Consider the following 17,928-nt stretch of genomic DNA (forward strand, 5'->3'; position numbering starts at 1 on the left):
GCCCCCTGCCCCCCTCCCCCTCTCCCCCTCCTCCACCCCCGGCCTCTGGGAGGGGCGGAGGAGGAGACCCCACAGGCCCTCAGGCCTGAACCAAGGAGGAAACGGAGGCTGGAGGCTCTTGCCGAGGCTAAGTGACCTCTACCGGACCCCTCAGGGTTAGAGCTGGGTGACCCCCAGAGCCTCCCTGCTGGGAGGGGTGGAGCGAGGCCATGGACGCTGGAGGGAGCGTCCCGGGAGCCCAGTGCCATCCAGTCCATCTGGACCTTGGCATTTGGGGCAGGCTTGAGTCAAGGTCAGGTGGCACAGGACCCCGTGAGCCATCCCTGCAGGAGTCTGGGCCTGTCCCGAAGGCTGTGGGAGCCTCAGCAGGCATGTGAGCTGGGCCACTGGCCAGCTCCCATGGAGGACAGATCAGAGGTGGGCTCTGGGTGTGGGGAGGGGGAGGCACCCATGGTTATCCAGACGAGAGGTGACGGGGGTCCAGAGGGTGCGGTGGCAGATGGCGGTGAACTGGGCTGGTGGCTGGGGACGCTTGAGGACCTCATGCTCAGGGTGTGGCAGGAGCCCGCTTGCCCCAGGCCCGCTGAGCAGAATCTGCTTTGTGGTGGGGTCCTCGGGAGGTGCCTGTGCACGTTACACACTCACGTCTGAGAAGCACTGTGTGGAAACCTGCTGACCCCTGGCTGTGGGGCTGGGGGAGGGGAGGGAGAGTAGGCCAAGGCCCGACCATGTAGGGGCAGCAGCGGGAGGAAGTTGTGTAGGATTTGGGGTGTTCATTGCACTCAGGTTCCTCACTGGGGTAGTTGAAGGTCTAGAGGACTTCCTGCGAAGGACTGAGAGCAGTGGGCTGTTCTGCTCTTGGGGCTCCAGAACCTGGGGGGCCTGTCCTCTGTGAATGAGGTCGGGCCTGCCCCCCAGACTTGGGTGCTTGTTCATCTGCCTACCGGGTCAGGAAGTGGGCATTGAGTCCATAGATGCACGGCTGTGGGTCGTGAAAGTAAAGAGAGTCCTGGGACTTCCCTGGTGGCGCAGTGGTTAAGAATCCACCTGCCAGTGCAGGGGACACGGGTTCGAGCCCCGGTCCGGGAAGATCCCATATGCCACGGAGCAACTAAGCCCGTGCACCACAACTACTGAGCCTGCGCTCCAGAGCCCACGAGCCACAACTACTGAGCCTGCGTGCCACAACTACTGGAGCCTGCATACCACAACTACTGAAGCCCGCGTACCTAGAGCCTGTGCTCCGCAACAAGAGAAGCTACCGCAGTGAGAAGCCTGCGCACCGCAACGCAGAGTAGCCCCCGCTCACCGCAACTAGAGAAAGCCCACGCACAGCAACGAAGACTCAATGCAGCCATAAATAAATAAATCAATGAATTAAAAAAAAAGAAGTAAAGAGAGTCCTGCTTTTATGAGCGTCATTTTGGGGGCAACAGGTGGTGGCAAGTGTGAAGAGGAGAGAGCTGGGGGTGGGGAGCCCTGCCCTGTGGGGACAGGCTCGGAGGGGCAGATCAGGGGGTGTGTGGAACTCTCTGGGGTTTGTCCTTGTGCCTCTGTGGGCATCTGAATCCAGGATCTAGTCACGGCGTTGTCAGGAAGACATTTGGGAAGGCTGACCTCAGGTCGTCTTGCTCCAGAGGCTTTCAAACCAGAGGCTGGATAGTTGAAAGAGACTCTACATGCAGGGAAGTGTTATTTTTTTATTTTCAGAGATATAAATGTATTGAAATAGACAGTATAGTCACACGATTCAAATCAAAAGGCAAGAAAGGACTTAGAGTGCAAAGGGTCTCGTCCTAGCTGTGCCCCTTCACCCCTAGCTTCCCCCTTTGAATTGTTTCTAGTTTTTTATGCTTCCAGGATATTCTAGCAAATGCAAGCAAAACACGTGTGCATACCCATATCCATATTTACATAAATACACACACACACACATATGCATATTTATTTATTTGAAAGTCTTGTTGTTTTGAACCAACCCCATGTCCAGGAAGGTCCAAATCCTTGTTCACAGATTTCTGTCGCTCAGGGTTCCTCAGCCTTCGTACGATTGACGTTTCGGGCTGGATCCTTCTGCTTGTTAGGGGCTGTCCTGTGGATTGTGGACGTAGCAGCATCCCTGGCCTCCAGCCACTGGGTGCCACCCCTTCGCCCCATTGTGACAACCAAAAATGTCTCCAGGCATTGCCATATGTCCCTTGAGACAAAATTGCTTCCAGTGAGAACCACTGCTAGGCTGGCTTTGTTGCCACCCAGCCACCAGGTGTGGGTCTGGCCTGCTCTGGTGGCCGCTCTGGTGGCGCACTGTCCTCGCACATCCGTCGAGGCCCGCATGGCAGTGTGCTTGTGGGCACTCCGTGTGGCTGGTTCTCTGGCCTGGGGGTCATGGCTCTCCTGTGCCCTTGTTGGAGACCCTGAACCTATCCCTTTATACTTCTCCAAACCTCGATTTTCTCATCTTTGAAATGGGCCTCTTATAGCCTTTCCCTTCCTTGGGTGCTGGTGCGGACTGGGGATGCCAGTGTGGCGCCCGCCACCTCCTGAGTTCCAGGCTTATCCTGGGTGTGACCTCCCTGTGACCTCAAGTCCCTCTCAGTTCTGGGCCTTGGTTCTTGTGTATTAAATGGGGGCACCCTAGGAGGCAGAGGGCCCAGAGCTAAAAGGCATCCCCTGGGGAGAGAGCGGAATAGTGGAAGTCAGCCGCCCAGCCAGAGCCCGTGGTGTTTTAAAACCCAGAGTCCCGAAGAGGGTTGTGTGCCAAGGTTGGGGAGAGCCGGGCTGTGGGCTGAGGTCAGAGTGCACGCTGGCCTGGCAGCTCTGCCAGGAGGGGCACACTGAGGAGTTTGGACTCAGGCCGAACTGGGTTTGCATCCCTGCTCCTCAGCCACTAGCCGAAGAGCTCGTGTAGCCTTTCTGAGGGTCAGGTTCCACGTCTGCAGAGCCGGCAGTGCTGTCCTGAGGCTTCAGTGGGAGAGGGAGGCTTGTTGACTGGCTGCCCGGGCGTCATTCAGTCCTCAGCACGCTGTGAATTACACTCCATTGTCACGCCCAGTTTACAGATGGGAGAACTGAGGCACAGAGTAGAGCACCTGGGTATAGGAGGCGTACAGAGACTGAAGCTGTCCTTGTTATTATTAACTGGCTGCTCTTGGGATTTGAGTCTGAACATCAAAGACCCTAAAGATAGAGAAAAAAAGAAGAAAGACATGCCTCTTGCCTTCTCGGGGAGGGCCCTGAGCCAGATGTGGAGGGGAGCCGGGCTGGTTCTGGGCTGGGTTTCCTGGGCTGGTGCTTCCCCTGGGCAGCTGGGAGTGCTTCTCGGGGAGCACTGGTGCCCCTGTTGGCTTCGTTATTTTTTGCCTTCAGGGGCCTGAATGATCTGTGCTGGTGGTAAAACATTCCTTGGGCTGACATTGTAACCCCACTGCAAGGGACGCTGGAAATTATATTCGCATTTGGGAAGCTAATTTTAAATAACGTTTTTCTTTCATAATTATATGCAATCAGCCAGCCAGTGTTATTGGGGGTTCTCTTTTTCCCTCAGCCAAGAGACCATCTGCTTTTCTCTTCCTGCCCCTCCTCCCAGCATGCAGTAGGCCACCTCCCTGGAAGAGGGACCACCAGCCCTTGGCTGTCTAGAGGCCCAAATGAAACCTTTCTTTGGTGACTGATGGGGCAGCGGGAGAGAAGTGGAGGGTGGTGCAGGCTCCGGCTTGGGCGACTGGATGGGTGGGAGTGTTTGCTTTCAAGATTGGGGCCCAGGTTGGTGGAGAAGATGATAGAATATGATGTGTTGGTTTGGATGTTGTAGGATTCTGTGGATGCAAGTGACAGAAAACCCAATTCAGATGAGCTTAAGCAAAAAGAAAATTTTTTGGCTCAGGGAAGCAAATGGTACAGCAAATGGTACAGCCAAAAAAAAACAGCCCCTCAGAGCCCCAGACACACCTCCTGCCCCTCTCGATCCTCACCATGGATCAGCCTCCATGATCTTTTCTGAGTTCTTCAGCTGCTGTAAACTCCTTCTACCTCAGGACGTTTGCACATGCTGTTCCTGCTGCTTTGCAGGCTCTTCCCCCCACCATACATCTGGCTGCTCCTCAGCCTTTTGATCTCAGCACAGTCCCCTCTTCTCTGTCAGTCCCTCGAGTGTTCCTTTCAGAGCATGTCACAGCTTGTACTTACTTCAGTTGTTTGGTTGTTCACCCTCCCCTCTATGCTGTAAGCTCCTTGAGGACTGTGTGTGTCCACCATGCTGGGCATGTGGTAGGTGCTGAAGAAATAGGCATGAAATAAATGAATGAGTAAAAGAACGCCTTGGATGGAAAGCAAGCCATCAGGAAGAATCTGGTTTAAGAAAACCTTGGCCAAAAAAAAAAAAAAAAGAAAAGAAAAAAGACAGCCTCCTCTCCCCACCTCCTGCAAATTGGACACTTGAGTTCTGTATCTTGAGTTCTTATCCTGGCAGTTAAGGTCATTCCTGGAGAATTGTCCAGCAGGTTAACGTCCTGCCTCGGGGAAGCGGGCCCCCCACTCCCCAACGAGGACTGGAACAGAGTGGGCTGTGTGCGTTGTCCTTACGTGAGGGGGCACCCAGGTCAGGAGAAGGCACTCTTTACTGGCCCTTCCAGCTGGGATTTATCTCCTTGGGCTCCTCGGCCACCTTCTTCTTGGGCTGCCCTCTGTGTGAGGAAGAGGCTTCCAGTGCTGTGGATGGTGGGCAGGGGTGGGGATGTTCCAGCGTGGGCAGGTGGGGGAGGGCACGGAGTCAGGTGTGCTGGGAGCAGACGGGGTGCATGAGGAGGTGGGCACCTGCTGCAGAGGTCTTGAATGCTGGGGGTGTGGCGTGGGCAGCTGAAGGCGTGGGGGGCAGGGAGGGGATGAGTCACGTCTTAGATGTAGAGGGTCGCAGGCTGGACCCCTGGGGGGTGGGCGGGGTCGGCAGGATGGTGGCCCTCGGGACGGAGGCCTGTGTCTCTTGGGGCGGGGAGGCTGCCCTTTGCTGGCACTGAAGCGTTCTCCTCTGGCTGGACCCGGGGCTTCCTCGTTTTGGTGCTTCTCACTTCTGCCCAGGGCCCCGGCTCTTGGCTTCGGGTTGGCGGCTGCTGTGACACCCTGCGTGGGGCTCTCGGAGGGATGTCTCGGGCTGTTTGGGGCCTGTTGCCATGGCTCCCAGCTGCAGAGCCTGGCAGGGTGTGAGGCCGGGCAGGAAGGAGGTGGGGCACGTGCCTGCCTGCAGGGAGGAGGCTCTGGGCTTCAGCTTTTGGTGGTGGGGCCCTCTGAGGCCCCGGACTCATTCTGTCCTCCTCGGGGGGCCCAGAGGGCCAATTGCTCCTTCTCCTTGGGGGTCAGAAACGTTTAGAGATGGGGAAGGCCTCCTAAGACGTTAGCCCCATCCCCTGCCCCATGTACCTGTCTCCCCTCTGTGACACGGGCAGCCAGCCTTGGCTTGAGTCCATCCCACCACAGGGCCGTCGCCACCTGCCTGGACAGCCTTCCTTGGGGAGCCGGCAGCCTCTCCTACAGCTGAGCCAAAATCTGCCTCCTTGTCCCTCTGCTTTGTAGGAGGGGTTCCTCCTGCTTGGAAAGTGAGGATTTCAGGTGACACAGTGGCCAGAAGGAGCTGTCCGCCCCTTGGAGGGGGGGAAAACAGGCATGCCGGCTCCCCTTGCTTCTGGGCCTTGGGTGACCCAGGCGTGTCCTGTCCCCACTGCACAGTGGTCTCGGGATGCCTGTGGCCAGTCACAGCTCCTCAGGCCTCCCAGGGGCCATGCCACCCCTCCTCCAGGCTCCTGGGGGTCAGGGGTCTGAGGAAGGATTTCAGCCCAGACTTGGGGCAGTGGCTGGGCTGGGTGGGGGAGCAGAGGCAGGTCTGTCCAGAGCAGTTCCTCCTCCGGAAATCCCAGAAGCTTCACCCCTAGCAGACCTGGCTGGACCCGCACCCTCATAGATCGCTGGGCAAGGACGGTCTTTGCTGACAGACCAGACCTTAGACTGTGGTTCCGCTGTGGCTTGTTTGCTGTGAGTCTTTGGGTGAGTTCCTTTTCTTTTCTTTCTTTCTTTTTCTTTTTGCAATACATATGTATTTTTTCCATCTTTATTGAGGTATAGTTGACAAAATTGTAATATATTTAGAGTATACAGTGTGATGATTCGATATTCCACACTGTGGAAGGATTAATTGAGTTAATTAACACATCTATCCCCTCACATATTTACTCCCCTTCCTTTTCTTGGTGAAAACAGTGAAGTTCTCCTCTCAGCAAATTTCAGTTATATAATGCAGTATTGTCAACTATAGTCACTGTATTATTCATTAGATCCTCAGACCATATTCTTCTGATAACTGAAAGTTTGTCTGTTTACCAAGCTCTCCCCATTTCCTCCTGACCCCAGCCGCACCCCCAGCCCCTGGAAACCACCATTCTGTTCTCTGTTTCTTTGAGTTTGATTTTTTTTTTTTGTTTAAGATTCTACTTAGGAGTGATGCCATGCAGTATTTGTCCTTCTCTCTCTGGCTGTTTTCACTTAGCATAATGTTTGGGTGAGTTTCTTAACCTCTCTAAATGTCCTCACTTGAAGAAATAGGACAGTCACACCCCCTAATGCAGCCTTTGAAATGAATGCTAAGTGGTCATTGTTGCCCATCTCATAGCCCCTCCTGGCCCCTGCCTCCTACCCCTGCCTCTTCCTCGATCCCCTTTTTCCTTGAGTGGGGAGTGAGGGGGCTCAGGAATTACAGGTGTTGCCAATCATTTGTTTGGGTTGTATCCAGGCCTTTGGAACCTTCCCTGAAATTTGAGGGTCTCAGAGGCACCAGGTGAAGCCACTGCCTGTTTCTAGAGTTTGCCGCTCAGTGCATCTGAAGTGGGCAGGGGCCAGGGCCTGATACCCCGGGCCTGTAAAAGGGGGCTCTGCAGGCCCTCTCTGGCCCCGGTGTGCCTAGGTGCTGGGCTCAGGCCCCAAACGCCTGAGTTTGGAGAGTGTCTCTTGCATCCACTTGGCAGCTTGGAGCTGTGGCCTTCGCTGGAGCCAGGTGGCCTTGGAGCGGAGGGTGGGGAGGCCTAAGTGGTCTGGGCATTTCTCATAGACCTTGAGGTGGACCCAAGGGTCAGGAATATCACCGCTTCCCCCAATTTACAACCAAGCCTTCCAGGCCTGGGGCCTTAGGTCTTCGCCACCCAGGCCCTGGGTGCCTCTTCCCATCAGGGACCCATGTCAGCGTTTGGTTATATCCATTGCCCCTTTGGAGTCCTGCGGGCACTGCGCGGACTGAGCCCCAGCCTCCTCCTTGGTGACTGTCGAGACCCCCAACGAACCTCTGGGCAAATCTTAATCTGCCACCAGCCCACATGTGGGCACTTTGAGAGAGTGTCTGAGATTCCGGAGTGGCAGAGCTGCGAGAGCCTTGTTGTTGGGCTAGACAGAATAATGTCCCCCTCCGCCCAGTTGTCCTCAGAACCTGCGAATATGGTCCCTTACGTAGCAAAGGGACTTTGCAGATGTGATTAAGGTCAAGGATCTTGAGATGGGAGACTATCCTGGATTATCTGGGAGGGCCCAGTGTCATCACAGGGGTCCTTATAAGAGGAAGGTCGGAGGGAGATGTGACAGTGGAAGCAGAGGTCAGAATGATGTGGCCACAAGCCAAGGAATGCAGGCAGCTTCTAGAACTGGAAACAGCAAAGGCATGATTTCTCCCCAGAGCCTCCAGGAGGAGCACGGCCCTGCTGACGCATTTTAGACTCCTGACCTCCAGAGCTGCAAGAGAATACATTTGTGTTATTTTCAGCCCTACTTTGTAGTAATTTGTTAAAACAGCAATAGGAAATGAATATACTGTTCTGATGCACCGCCTTTTTCAGAACCTGTCAGGAGGGACTAGGTCAAGGTCAGAGCCAGGCCCTGACTCCCTGCCCTTAGTCACAGACCAATGGGTAAGGTTGTTACTTGACTCCCTGGGCCTGTCTTCCCAACCCCCTATCCTGAAAGTAGTTGGGGGTTGGGGAAGTATTTGAATAAGGTGCTTGTGGTTTAAGTTTTCAGAGATTGGGGATGGGGCTAACCTCACCTTTGCTTTGATGTGACAGCAGCCTTGGTGCTAATGGCAGAGGGGCCCAGGGAACCCCAGTGCCCAGAGGCCCTGGCATTGCCCCAGCTGTAGCGGCAGCCTTCTCCTGGTACGCCTTGGCAGCCCCCCTCCTGGCCACCCCTGGGGCTCAGCTCAAGCAGCAGTCTTCAGAAACCTTCCCGTGCTCACCGCCATCGCCGAGGGGCTTGCTGTGTTCAAGGGCCCCGTGGCCAGCAAATGTCTGATGAGAGTCAGACGGGGAGCTCTGTGCTCCTGTGTTTGGAGTTCCAGCACAGCGCAGGGCAGAGATTCCCACCCCCGCCCCAACCATGGTGGCTCAAAGAACCCTTCTCTTGGTCTTGGATTCCAGCCCTGGGGCTGGAGGGAGCTTTCAATTGTAAGGGAGTGCTAGCAGCAGGATCTGGGTGGATGGAGATATTTAATCTGCTCTGGAATGCAGCCTGTGAAAGAGTGTCAGCGTCCCAGAAGCAGTCCTGGGACACACACTTGTGCAGTTATTTTGAGAGCGTGTGGCACCTTGAGGATAGGTGCTAAAAACAATTCAGAACTTCTTGGGCAGGCTTCTCCCTCCCCCCGTGGGTCCAAAGGGCAGAAATATCAGCACAGGGGTTCCTGTCTCCCTTCCTGCTGGAGCTTACCTTGTTCACTGGGCTGATGTTAAAGAGACTTTGCATTCCTGGGAATAAGAAACTGCTCTGAAGAGAACCGACTGAGTCATTAGCCCTGAGGCAGGTCGACTGACTGCTGGGGCTGGGGGTGGGGGAAAGCGCTGGAACCAACGCCTCCTGATGCCCCTGTGGGTCTCCCGCTCCTAGGGCCCATCCTTAATAATGAGAAGGAAAAATTTTAGCACCTGCAAGGGGGTAGTGAAAGACCTAAAAAGAATTTCAAGTAGAGAATTTTTATATTGAAAAGTGGAGGCGTTAAGGGAATTTCAACATTTATTTTCAGATGAAAATAAGTCAGGGCGATTTCTAATCTGAAACGTGACACTTTGGATGCAGCAGAACACATTCTTGGGTAATCTCCACCCATGCCTCAGTTTCCCCACCCTGAAAGTTGAGGGGGTGGGGTTTTAAGGTGCCTCAGCCCCTGTGCTGCTATGCGCCTCCACAGCAAAGGCCTGTTGGCCCCGGTGGTTCTGTTTTCTTCCTGGAGATGCCGGGAAGGTGAGTCACTAGCTCTGCCTCTTGCCCACATCCTGGGTTCATGAGGAAAAGCCACTTCCAGGCATCCCCTGGGCTCGTTCTAGGTCGGAAGGGACACGCTGACTCATGCCACTGCCGGGACCCTCTGGCCCACCTCCTGCAGGTGGGGCACCTAGTATGGGGGAAGGTCTTCAGTTACCGGAGGTGGTGACTGTGCAATCAGGGGAAGGGTTTTACATTCCCCCTGACCTCCCACCCGTGCCACCCCCCCCCCCCCAAGAAAAAAAGACATATGCTAGCTTCCAGTTTATCTGGTTCTTTCTTGGAGCTGTCCAAACAATTCAAATGTTTGCACTGGCTTTAAAATTCTCTTTGTATGTTGCCTTTGTATTGGGCCATTTCGATTTCTGGCACTGCCAAGAGAAGACAAATCCAAATTATGAAACCATCGACAAGTGAACCGGGCTGCCGAGGACGCAGACGGGCAGGGACACTCAGGGATGGACTGGAGGCTGTCAGCCTCTTTCATTCAGGAAGTGCTTGCAGAGTACCTGCCAGGTGGGGGGTGTCGGTGGTGGGCACGGGGCACTGGAATAAAGGACAAACTCTCAGACCTCGGGGGCTCACGGCCCAAAACTGAGCACAGAGCAGTCTTTTGAGTGTCCATGGCTGTGTGGCTAAAGAGCCATTACTTCTGCCCAGGGAAGGGGCTGGGAGCAGCCTCTCGGCAGGTATGATGTCTGAGCTTCCCCTGATGGACGAGCAGGACTTTGCCAGAGGAGGAGGGGCGTTCCAGCAGAGGGGACAGCTTGCGCAGAGGCACAGACTTGGGTCAGGCCTGAGTGTTTTTGTAGCATAGGGTCTCTCTTGAGGGGGTTTGATAAAGGGAGGGACTTGTGCCACTCCCCCCACCCCCGATGCCTTGTGTGCTGCGCCTCCAGATGCCTTGTGCTAGGAATTTGGGGTGTAGACAGAGGGCACAAGCCCCGATTCCTCAAGGAGCGTTCATCAGTCAGGTTAGGCCCGGTTAGGCTACAGTAACAGGCATCCCTGAGAGGTTTGCAACAACACGTTTTTCTATAGCTCATTCAGAGTCCCCTCTGGGCCTGCGTTACTCTCCAGGGCTGGTCCTCTGCATCTCGGCGTTTCTCATTCTCGGTGCTGTGTTGCAGATCATTCTCTGTTTAAGGGCTGTTCTGTGCGTTGTAGGGCCTCCACCCTCTGGATGTCAGGAGCACTTCCCCGAGGTCTGACCATCAAAAATGTCTTCGGATGTTGCTAAATGTCCCCTTGGGGCAAAATTGCCCTGGTTGAGAGCCACTGCTAAGCTGAAGGTCCTCTTTAAATAGAGTTTTTTCTGGTTCCCAGCCTGGCTTCATAGCCACCCAGCCAGGTTTCTTTCCAGGAGTGGGTGTGGGATGGCTTTGGGGGCCGTCTGTGCCCCCCCCCACCCCGTGTCCCCACAGCTGCTGACGACCAGGAGGACTGGCTGGAGAGCCGACCACTGGCCATCGACTGCTTCTCCTCAGGAATGACATGGGGCACTTCTGTGCACATTTCCTTGGCCAAAGCAAGCCACATGGCTATGCCTAGCCTGCTGAGTGAGTGAGCGTGTGTGTGTGTGTGTGTGTGTGCGTGTGTGTGTGTATGTGTGTGTGTCCAGGGGAGCGTCCAGGAGGAGGAGAACTGTCATATTGGTGGTCACCATTAATGTCCACTTTACTAGCTCTTAGCCTAGCAGGGGTCAGCGGCACGGAGCCAGGCGTCCTTCACATCCATGCTCTGTGCTGGGGTGTGGGGTCCCTGAGGAGGACGGAGCCAAGGAGGGCTCCTAAGGGGCTGTCCTGGAGCGTGGGTTAGGTGGTGGTGCCGGTGTGGCATTTGGGGTGGTGGGGACAGCGTGTCCCTCTGCGCACTCGGGTGAAAGAGAAGGCCCAGCCGCCTATTCGGGGAACCCTGAGTCCTCGGGAGACATTTCGAGGCCCTGCCTTCTGCAGGCTGGGGAGAGGCGGGGGCAGGGGCTTTGCCTGCAGGCCTCGCAGTGCGAAAGGGCCTGTTATTCGGGGCTCCTGAAATCTGGTGATTACCAAGCTGTGCTGCAAACGGCTGGGATGTGAATGTGCCTGGCTTTCCACTTACATAATTACACACTTCCCGTCTCTAAGTGGTTTTTAGCTCTGGTGCAGGTGCAGCTTCTTTCTCCCTGCCTGTTGGCGTGGGGGAAACCTGTGTTTCCGGGTTGATCCCCTCTGCTGTGAAATTGCTCCGAGGCAGCCTGGCCAGCCTCCCTCCCCAGCGGGATTATCCTTCCTCTGCTGTGCACTGTGGCCAGCCCTCTGCTGTGCCTGGGTGGGAGGCAGGTGGCTGTGGCTTTGCATATCGTGAGAAAGCAATTCTTTTTTTAAATTTATTTAATTAATTTATTTTTGGCTGCGTTTCGTCTTCGTTGCTGTGCGCGGGGGCTTTCCCTAGTTGCGGAGAGCGGAGGCTACTCCTCATTGCAGTGCGCGGGCTTCTCATTGCAGTGGCTTCTCTTGTTGCTGAGCACGGGCTCTAGGCACGCGGGCTTTAGTAGTTGTGGCACGCAGGCTCTAGAGCGCAGGCTCAGTAGTTGTGATGCACGGGCTTAGTTGCTCCGTGGCATGTGGGATCTTCCCGGACCAGGGCTCGAACCCGTGTCCCCTGCATTGGCAGGTGGATTCTTAACCACTGCACTACCAGGGAAGTCCCTAAAGTTTTTCTTTTTTGTTTTTTTTTTTTTGATGTGGACCATTTTTAAAGTCTTTTATTGAATTTGTTACAATATTGCTTCTGGGTTTTTTTATGTTTTGGTTTTCTGACTGCGAGGCATGTGGGATCTTAGCTCCCCCGACCAGGGATCGAACCCCTACCCCCTGCATTGGAAGGCGAACTCTTAACCACTGGACCGCTAGGGAAGTCCCAAGAAAGCGATTCTTGATGAACCCAAGGGCCCCCTTTTTGGCAGACTTCACTCTTCTTTGGTCGCTGCTCTGCTCTCTCAGAGCACCTGGAATTCTCCCAGCTGTCACGGGACTTTTCTTTTCGTGTTGGTCAGAGGGTACCGCTGTCTCGGCCTAATCCCCTCTTCCCTGCTGACTCACCATTGCATATGCTTCACTTGCCCGCAGCCCTCGGTTCTCATACTTGCCCTGGAAGGTCTGGAAGGGTCAGACCCATTTAACAGATGTGAAAGCTGAGACCCGGGGCTGCTCAGCAACACGTCCTGTTCTTGCTGCTGGTTTTCGCGGGCCCCGCTGTGCTGTGAGGCAGGCCTGCTGGTGTCCCAAGGTGTACCTTGTTACCCTTCCTGGTGCGACACCCGGCAGCTGAGTCTCAGGCCTTATGGTGGCCTCTGAGTGGTTTGGGCTGGTGCCTCTGGATGGTCCTGCCTCCCTGGCTTCTGGGACCTTGCTCTTTTCTAGTCCTCTTGCTTTTGGTCCTCTTCACTGGACTCCTGTCCTGTATTGTCCCCCCCCCCCACACCGTGTCATTTGGGGTGATTTTTGTCTTCAGGAAGTGGGTGCTGCTCTTACTTACTAAGCTCTGCTGTATTAGGCAAGACAGTGGCCAGTGACAGAAACTCAAAATCCACAATTGAAAGTCTAGAGAGGGCAGGCTCTAGGCCGGCTGGATTGGGGCCTTGGCCTCTGGCAAGGGAGAGCTGGGCTTTTTTCCTGGTGTAGCCTCCTTCTTGAGAGTCTGCCCATGGTGTCCTCAGACGTTTCCGGGACGTGCCCTTCGTGCTGCTGACACTGCCCCAGGAGCCGTCCTGGAAAGGCCCCGGTCTGGTCTGGCTGGGGTCCCGCGCTCATCCTGCAGCTAAGTGAGGTGCCAGGCCACGTGCCCACCCCTGGAGGGGCTGCAGCGCCTCAGTTTTCTGTTTGCCCATCAGAATCACATGGATAGAGGAGGGGCAGTTCTGAAAGGGCAGGAAGGCAGGGCAGAACAGAAGTAACAGGCCCCCAGCCCCAGCGTGGGCCCAGCAGTCCTGTGCTGGGGGTGGGGTCCAGGATTCTCCTCGCTTGACAGGTGAGGAAAGTGAGGCACGAGGTACAGTTGGGTCTGGTTCCGCGTTCTCCTCATGGGGACGCCCCCCACCTCTTCCACGTCTGCCTGCCTCCCAGACAGGCCTGAACTGTTTGCTCAGCTCAGTGGGGGCTTCTGACCACCTCCTGGCACCACTGCGGTCAAAAAATGGAGAAGTTACCGTCTTCCTGCTATGCTCCGTCCCTGGTGCTGGCGTGCGTTCTCAGCCTGCTGCACCCAGACTGTGAGCATCACAGCTAGCTCTGGTTCTTTCGTGACCTCTACTCCTGTCCCCAAGACCTGGAGGGGCTGCCCCTGAACGAACAGGACCCCGCCCCTTCCCGGGCATATCTGGTCCTACTGCTCCTCAAGCGGCAGGAGTTGCTCCTTGGGGACGAGCAGCTGTTCCACACCTGGCAGCTCCAGAGGACACCTGGGAGCTGGATGAGCCCCGAGTTCCTCTCAGACCCTGCCCTTCACCTCCTGAATCAGAGCCTTTGGGACCGGACCTTGAATTTAGTATTTTTGACAAGTTCCAGGGGTGATTCTTAGTCATCTATCCTGGCATTTGGAACCCACTGGCCTGTGGGGTGACATTCTGGGCCCCTGGGCTGTGCCCAGCCTGCATCTTGTATCCACTTCTCATCGCCCCCGCCTGCCCTCTCAGTGGGGCTTATGCTTCCACACTCCCAGATGACTTTTGGGAAGGGGGAGCACTCCTCGTGTTATTCCTCTTTAACTTCTTCTCCCCAGTATCTGTCTGTAGTTGCCCTTCAGTTTTTGTTCGAATGGCAAATGCCGCCTCCTCCTTGAAGCCTTCTCTGATTGCTGTGTCTTCTACCCTGAAAAGGTACTCCGTTTTGTAAGTATTTTAAACTCCCCAAGGGTATGCTCTCCTTGGTCGTCTGGAGAGGGAGGTCCCTTTTGCAAAACGGACCCTCCCGTATGGGACATCCAGCTTTTGGAAAAGCAGGTTTATATTATGGGTTGTGAGGTACACCTCTGTCCAAAACTTATTAATCCAATATTTATCAAGGAAATGACAATTTAGAGCCTGCATTTTCTTGAGATGCAGGTTTTAACTTTTAATCATTTAACTTTTATTGTTACTTTTATTGTTACTTTTTCTATAATTTTAGAGGTAGTATCTATGCTCATTGTCGAAAACTTAGAAACTACCAGAAAATGAAAAGAACCACACATCAGTTCACTGCTGCAGCCACAGTTAACACTGCAGTGTGTTCGCTCCCGATCTGTTTCCCCGGTGCCCAAGTATTTAAATGGGCTTAGCATCCAAACTGGGTGCTCTGATGCGTGACAGTCCCGTGGCCCTGGAAGGGGTGTCATGGCGGCTCCTCTTTGAGCAGCACAGGGGAGCTTTTCTAGATAAATCCTGAGCTCCTCTTCTTCACTGCATCAACTGGTCGATTGACCCATGCCTTCACCAGGCATCTACTCTATGCCAGACCCTGGGAATGCTGACAACTGTTATTTTGTAAAAAAATATAAATTTCCCTAGTTTTGGGACATGCGTTAGAGGCACCTGGCACAAAATTCAAGAAGTGCACGAGGGTGCACAGTGAAAAGGAAGTGTCCTCACATCACCTCCCAGCCACCTTTGCCCTCGCCCTTGCCTAGAGGCCAGGCCACAACTATTTTCTGGTAGTACTTTCAGATTCGTTCTGCATATATGCAAGCACGCCTTTTTTGTCCTGGGTGTCGTGCTTAACCCAAATAACTGTCTACGGCCCACAGGGTTCGCACGTTGCTTTCCCGTAGCAGTGTCTTGGAGATGACAAATGCATTATGGGGCCTGGAGCACTTCCTTGTTCTTTTAACTGCTGCATAGTATTCCTTTGACTGCATGTAGTTTGTTAGTGGCCCCTTTTGGGGGGTTTAGGCGCTGCCAGGCTTTTGCTGTCTTGGGCAGTGGGGCAGTTAACGTCCGCAGCCTGAAACGCTTTGCCCGTTCAAGTGTGTCTGTGGGGTGAGGTCAGGGAGCTGGGGTTTTCAGGAGGAGCAGTTTACTCAGTTGACGACAGGTTTGGTTTCTCTTCCCTTCTCCCCCTCCCGTCTCCCTCCCTCCTTCGCCCCCTCCTCCCGCTTCTCCTTTGGTGTCATGATTCAATTTCTGAACTTTCTGGTTAGGGCCGGGTTTCAGGAGCCCGCTGCTCGGGAAATGAACATTCTTGGTACCTTTGTTCTGCAGAGGTTTCAGGTGCAGAAGGGAGCCCCGGCAGGTTATACCTTATTTTCCTGAGTGGGCGGTGATGGGGTGCGTGGCATCCCACCGCCCTAGGGAACGTGGTTTTCTGCTTGTGTCCCTAGGCTCCGCATCACACCGAGGCCGTGGGGCATGGAGACCAGGATTGCCCTCTTGGCACCTCCTGAGCCAGCTGCGCCATGACTGCGTGGTGTGGGGAGCCCAGCTGCAGAGCCAGCACCCGCTCTCCTGAGGCAGCCGGGCCTCAGCTTGCCGGTCAGAGTAATGGGCAATCACCGCGGAAGGTGCCGTGAGCACTCAGTGGGCCTTAGCTCCTCTCACCACGAGGGTGTCTGGTGTACGTGTGGCCGGACGTGTGTGGAAAGGGGACCCGAGCCCCGTCTTTTCTGCCAGAGGTGCAGTTTATCCTGTTCTTGATGCTCTGAGCTGCAGAGAAACTGCACTGGCTCCTGGGAGCTCAGCCCCACTTCAGGTTGTCAGTCTGTCCTCGAGACCACTTTTTTTGTTTCTTTTATTTTACGTGTTCTATCTGTTTTCAGAGTTAGAGTCCTGTTTGTATTTTAGGACAGGGGTAAGGAGGGTGGGAACTGTCTGGGCTGATGTCTGATGTGGATGGATCGGAAGTGACTGCAGCTGCCTTCCTGAGGACATGAGAGCCACACGCCGGGATAACCTGGATGCCGAGAGAATTAACTTGGAGGGAGAAGCCAGGCCGGGCCCGGCGCCTGGCTGAAGCCCTCTCCACCTGGCGTGGTCACGTACACACGGGCCTGTCTCCTGCAGGCCGTCTGTCTGTCCCCGAGACTCGTCCCCTGAGGCTCCCCCCTCAGCTGTTGAAGATCCCTATCCAGGGCTGCGGGTGGGGGCTGGCAGGGTGAGGAGGCGCGCTGTGCCTAACCTAGCCAGTCACGGCCACAGGCCACGTGACCATGGCGGGTTACCGTCACCGATGCTCCCTTGGCGCCAGGATGGTCTGGGGATGAGGCAGGGGCTCTGGGGTGTCCACAGGGCTCAGAAATGAATGGCGTGGGTTGTGAGCCGACGCCTGGGTGTGACATGGGTTCTAAGTGACGCCGTCTGTCCCCCTGCCGTGGGCTCTGGTGGCCCAGGGCGGTGCTGTCGTGTCCAGCCCGTCCCCTCATGCAGTCGTGGTAGCAGATGCATATCGGCTGCCTTTCCTTCCAGAACTGCAGAGAAAGCTGAGTGACGGCGAGGGCCCTGAAAGCATCAACTACTGTGATTTTCAGATGGGGTTCCTCGGGGCCCGGGGTCCTGGGAGGTGTCTGCAGAGAAAGCTGAGTGACGGCGAGGGCCCCGAAAGCATCAGCTACTGTGGTTTTCAGATGGGGCTCCTCGGGGCCCAGGGTCCTGGGAGGTGTTGGGTGTGGAGGGGCGGGCAGCCGGGCACGTCCTGCAGTGTGACCTGGTCACCTGCTGTGCCTTGCTGTCTTACGTGGTGGCCTCCTTGTGAGTTTCCACTCTGTGCCCCGGTGCTCGGAAGGTGCTGGGAAATGCCTGTTGGGAGGGTTGGCGGGTGTCACCCCTGCTGTGCCGTGTGAGGTGCCACGCCTGTTCACCGTGGCCTGGAGGTTCCTCTGGGGTTTTGTGTCGTCTCCTCCCTTAGGCTGTGAGGCTCTCGGGGGCCCAAACCGTGGCTGTTGCATCTGTATTGTCCCCCAAGGGCCAGGCCAGGCACAGGAACCGAGCTGCGGCTCCTGTGTCTATGTTCAGGGACGTCTGGATGCCAGGCGGGCGCACAGCGAACTTGCCTCAGACCCTGCTCCAAGGAGGGAGTGAGGGCGAGAGAGCCCCAGGCCTTGACCTCGCCTGATCACAGCCTCCTCTGAGTGTCTGTGGGGACTCAGCCTCTGTTCTCAGGAAAGTGCACACGGCCCGGGCTGTTGGCGTGCTGTCTGCGGTCCACACGCGCTCCGCCCCCAGGGGACAGCTGGTCGGCGCTCCGGAACCATGGGCTGGGAAGCGGTGCCCCGAGTTGACCCGGCATGTGCGGGCCGGGAGAGGACGCCGTGAGTCTGGGAAGGCTTCCTGGGAGGGCGTCTGTCAGAGCCGAATCCTGAAGGCTGGGATGGAGGGTGGAGACCGAGGCTTGGAGGTGCCACGCAGCCCTGTGTGTCCTGAACCGCTTGCAGTAAGGGCTGTGGGTGGGGGAGTTGGCAGGGAGCCTTTGTGTGCTCCTCTGGAGACACGGACCCCAACCCAGGCTCCACGGGGTGGGGTGAGTGAGGGCACGCGTGTGGGAGCACGGCGGCCTTGGGATTGTGCGGGGAGATACGGGGAAGGCGAAGTCCAGGCCTGGAAGGATATTGGCGAGGACCGTGGTGGTTGAACCAGGCTCAGAGGGCGGGCAGGATGTCAGTGGGGCAGAGATGACCAGCAGTGGACAAGCAGCCGGGCAG

General features: G+C 55.8%; 1 protein-coding gene across 1 annotated transcript in view; it reads left to right on the forward strand.

The window, feature by feature from the left end:
* The window catches only part of ITPK1 (inositol-tetrakisphosphate 1-kinase), a 161,992-nt gene that overhangs the window by 21,584 nt on the left and 122,480 nt on the right, over positions 1 to 17,928 (forward strand). The window lies entirely within an intron of this gene.

The sequence above is a fragment of the Stenella coeruleoalba genome (genome assembly GCF_951394435.1).
Source record: "Stenella coeruleoalba genome assembly, chromosome: 2".
NCBI classification, from domain to species: domain Eukaryota; kingdom Metazoa; phylum Chordata; class Mammalia; order Artiodactyla; family Delphinidae; genus Stenella; species Stenella coeruleoalba.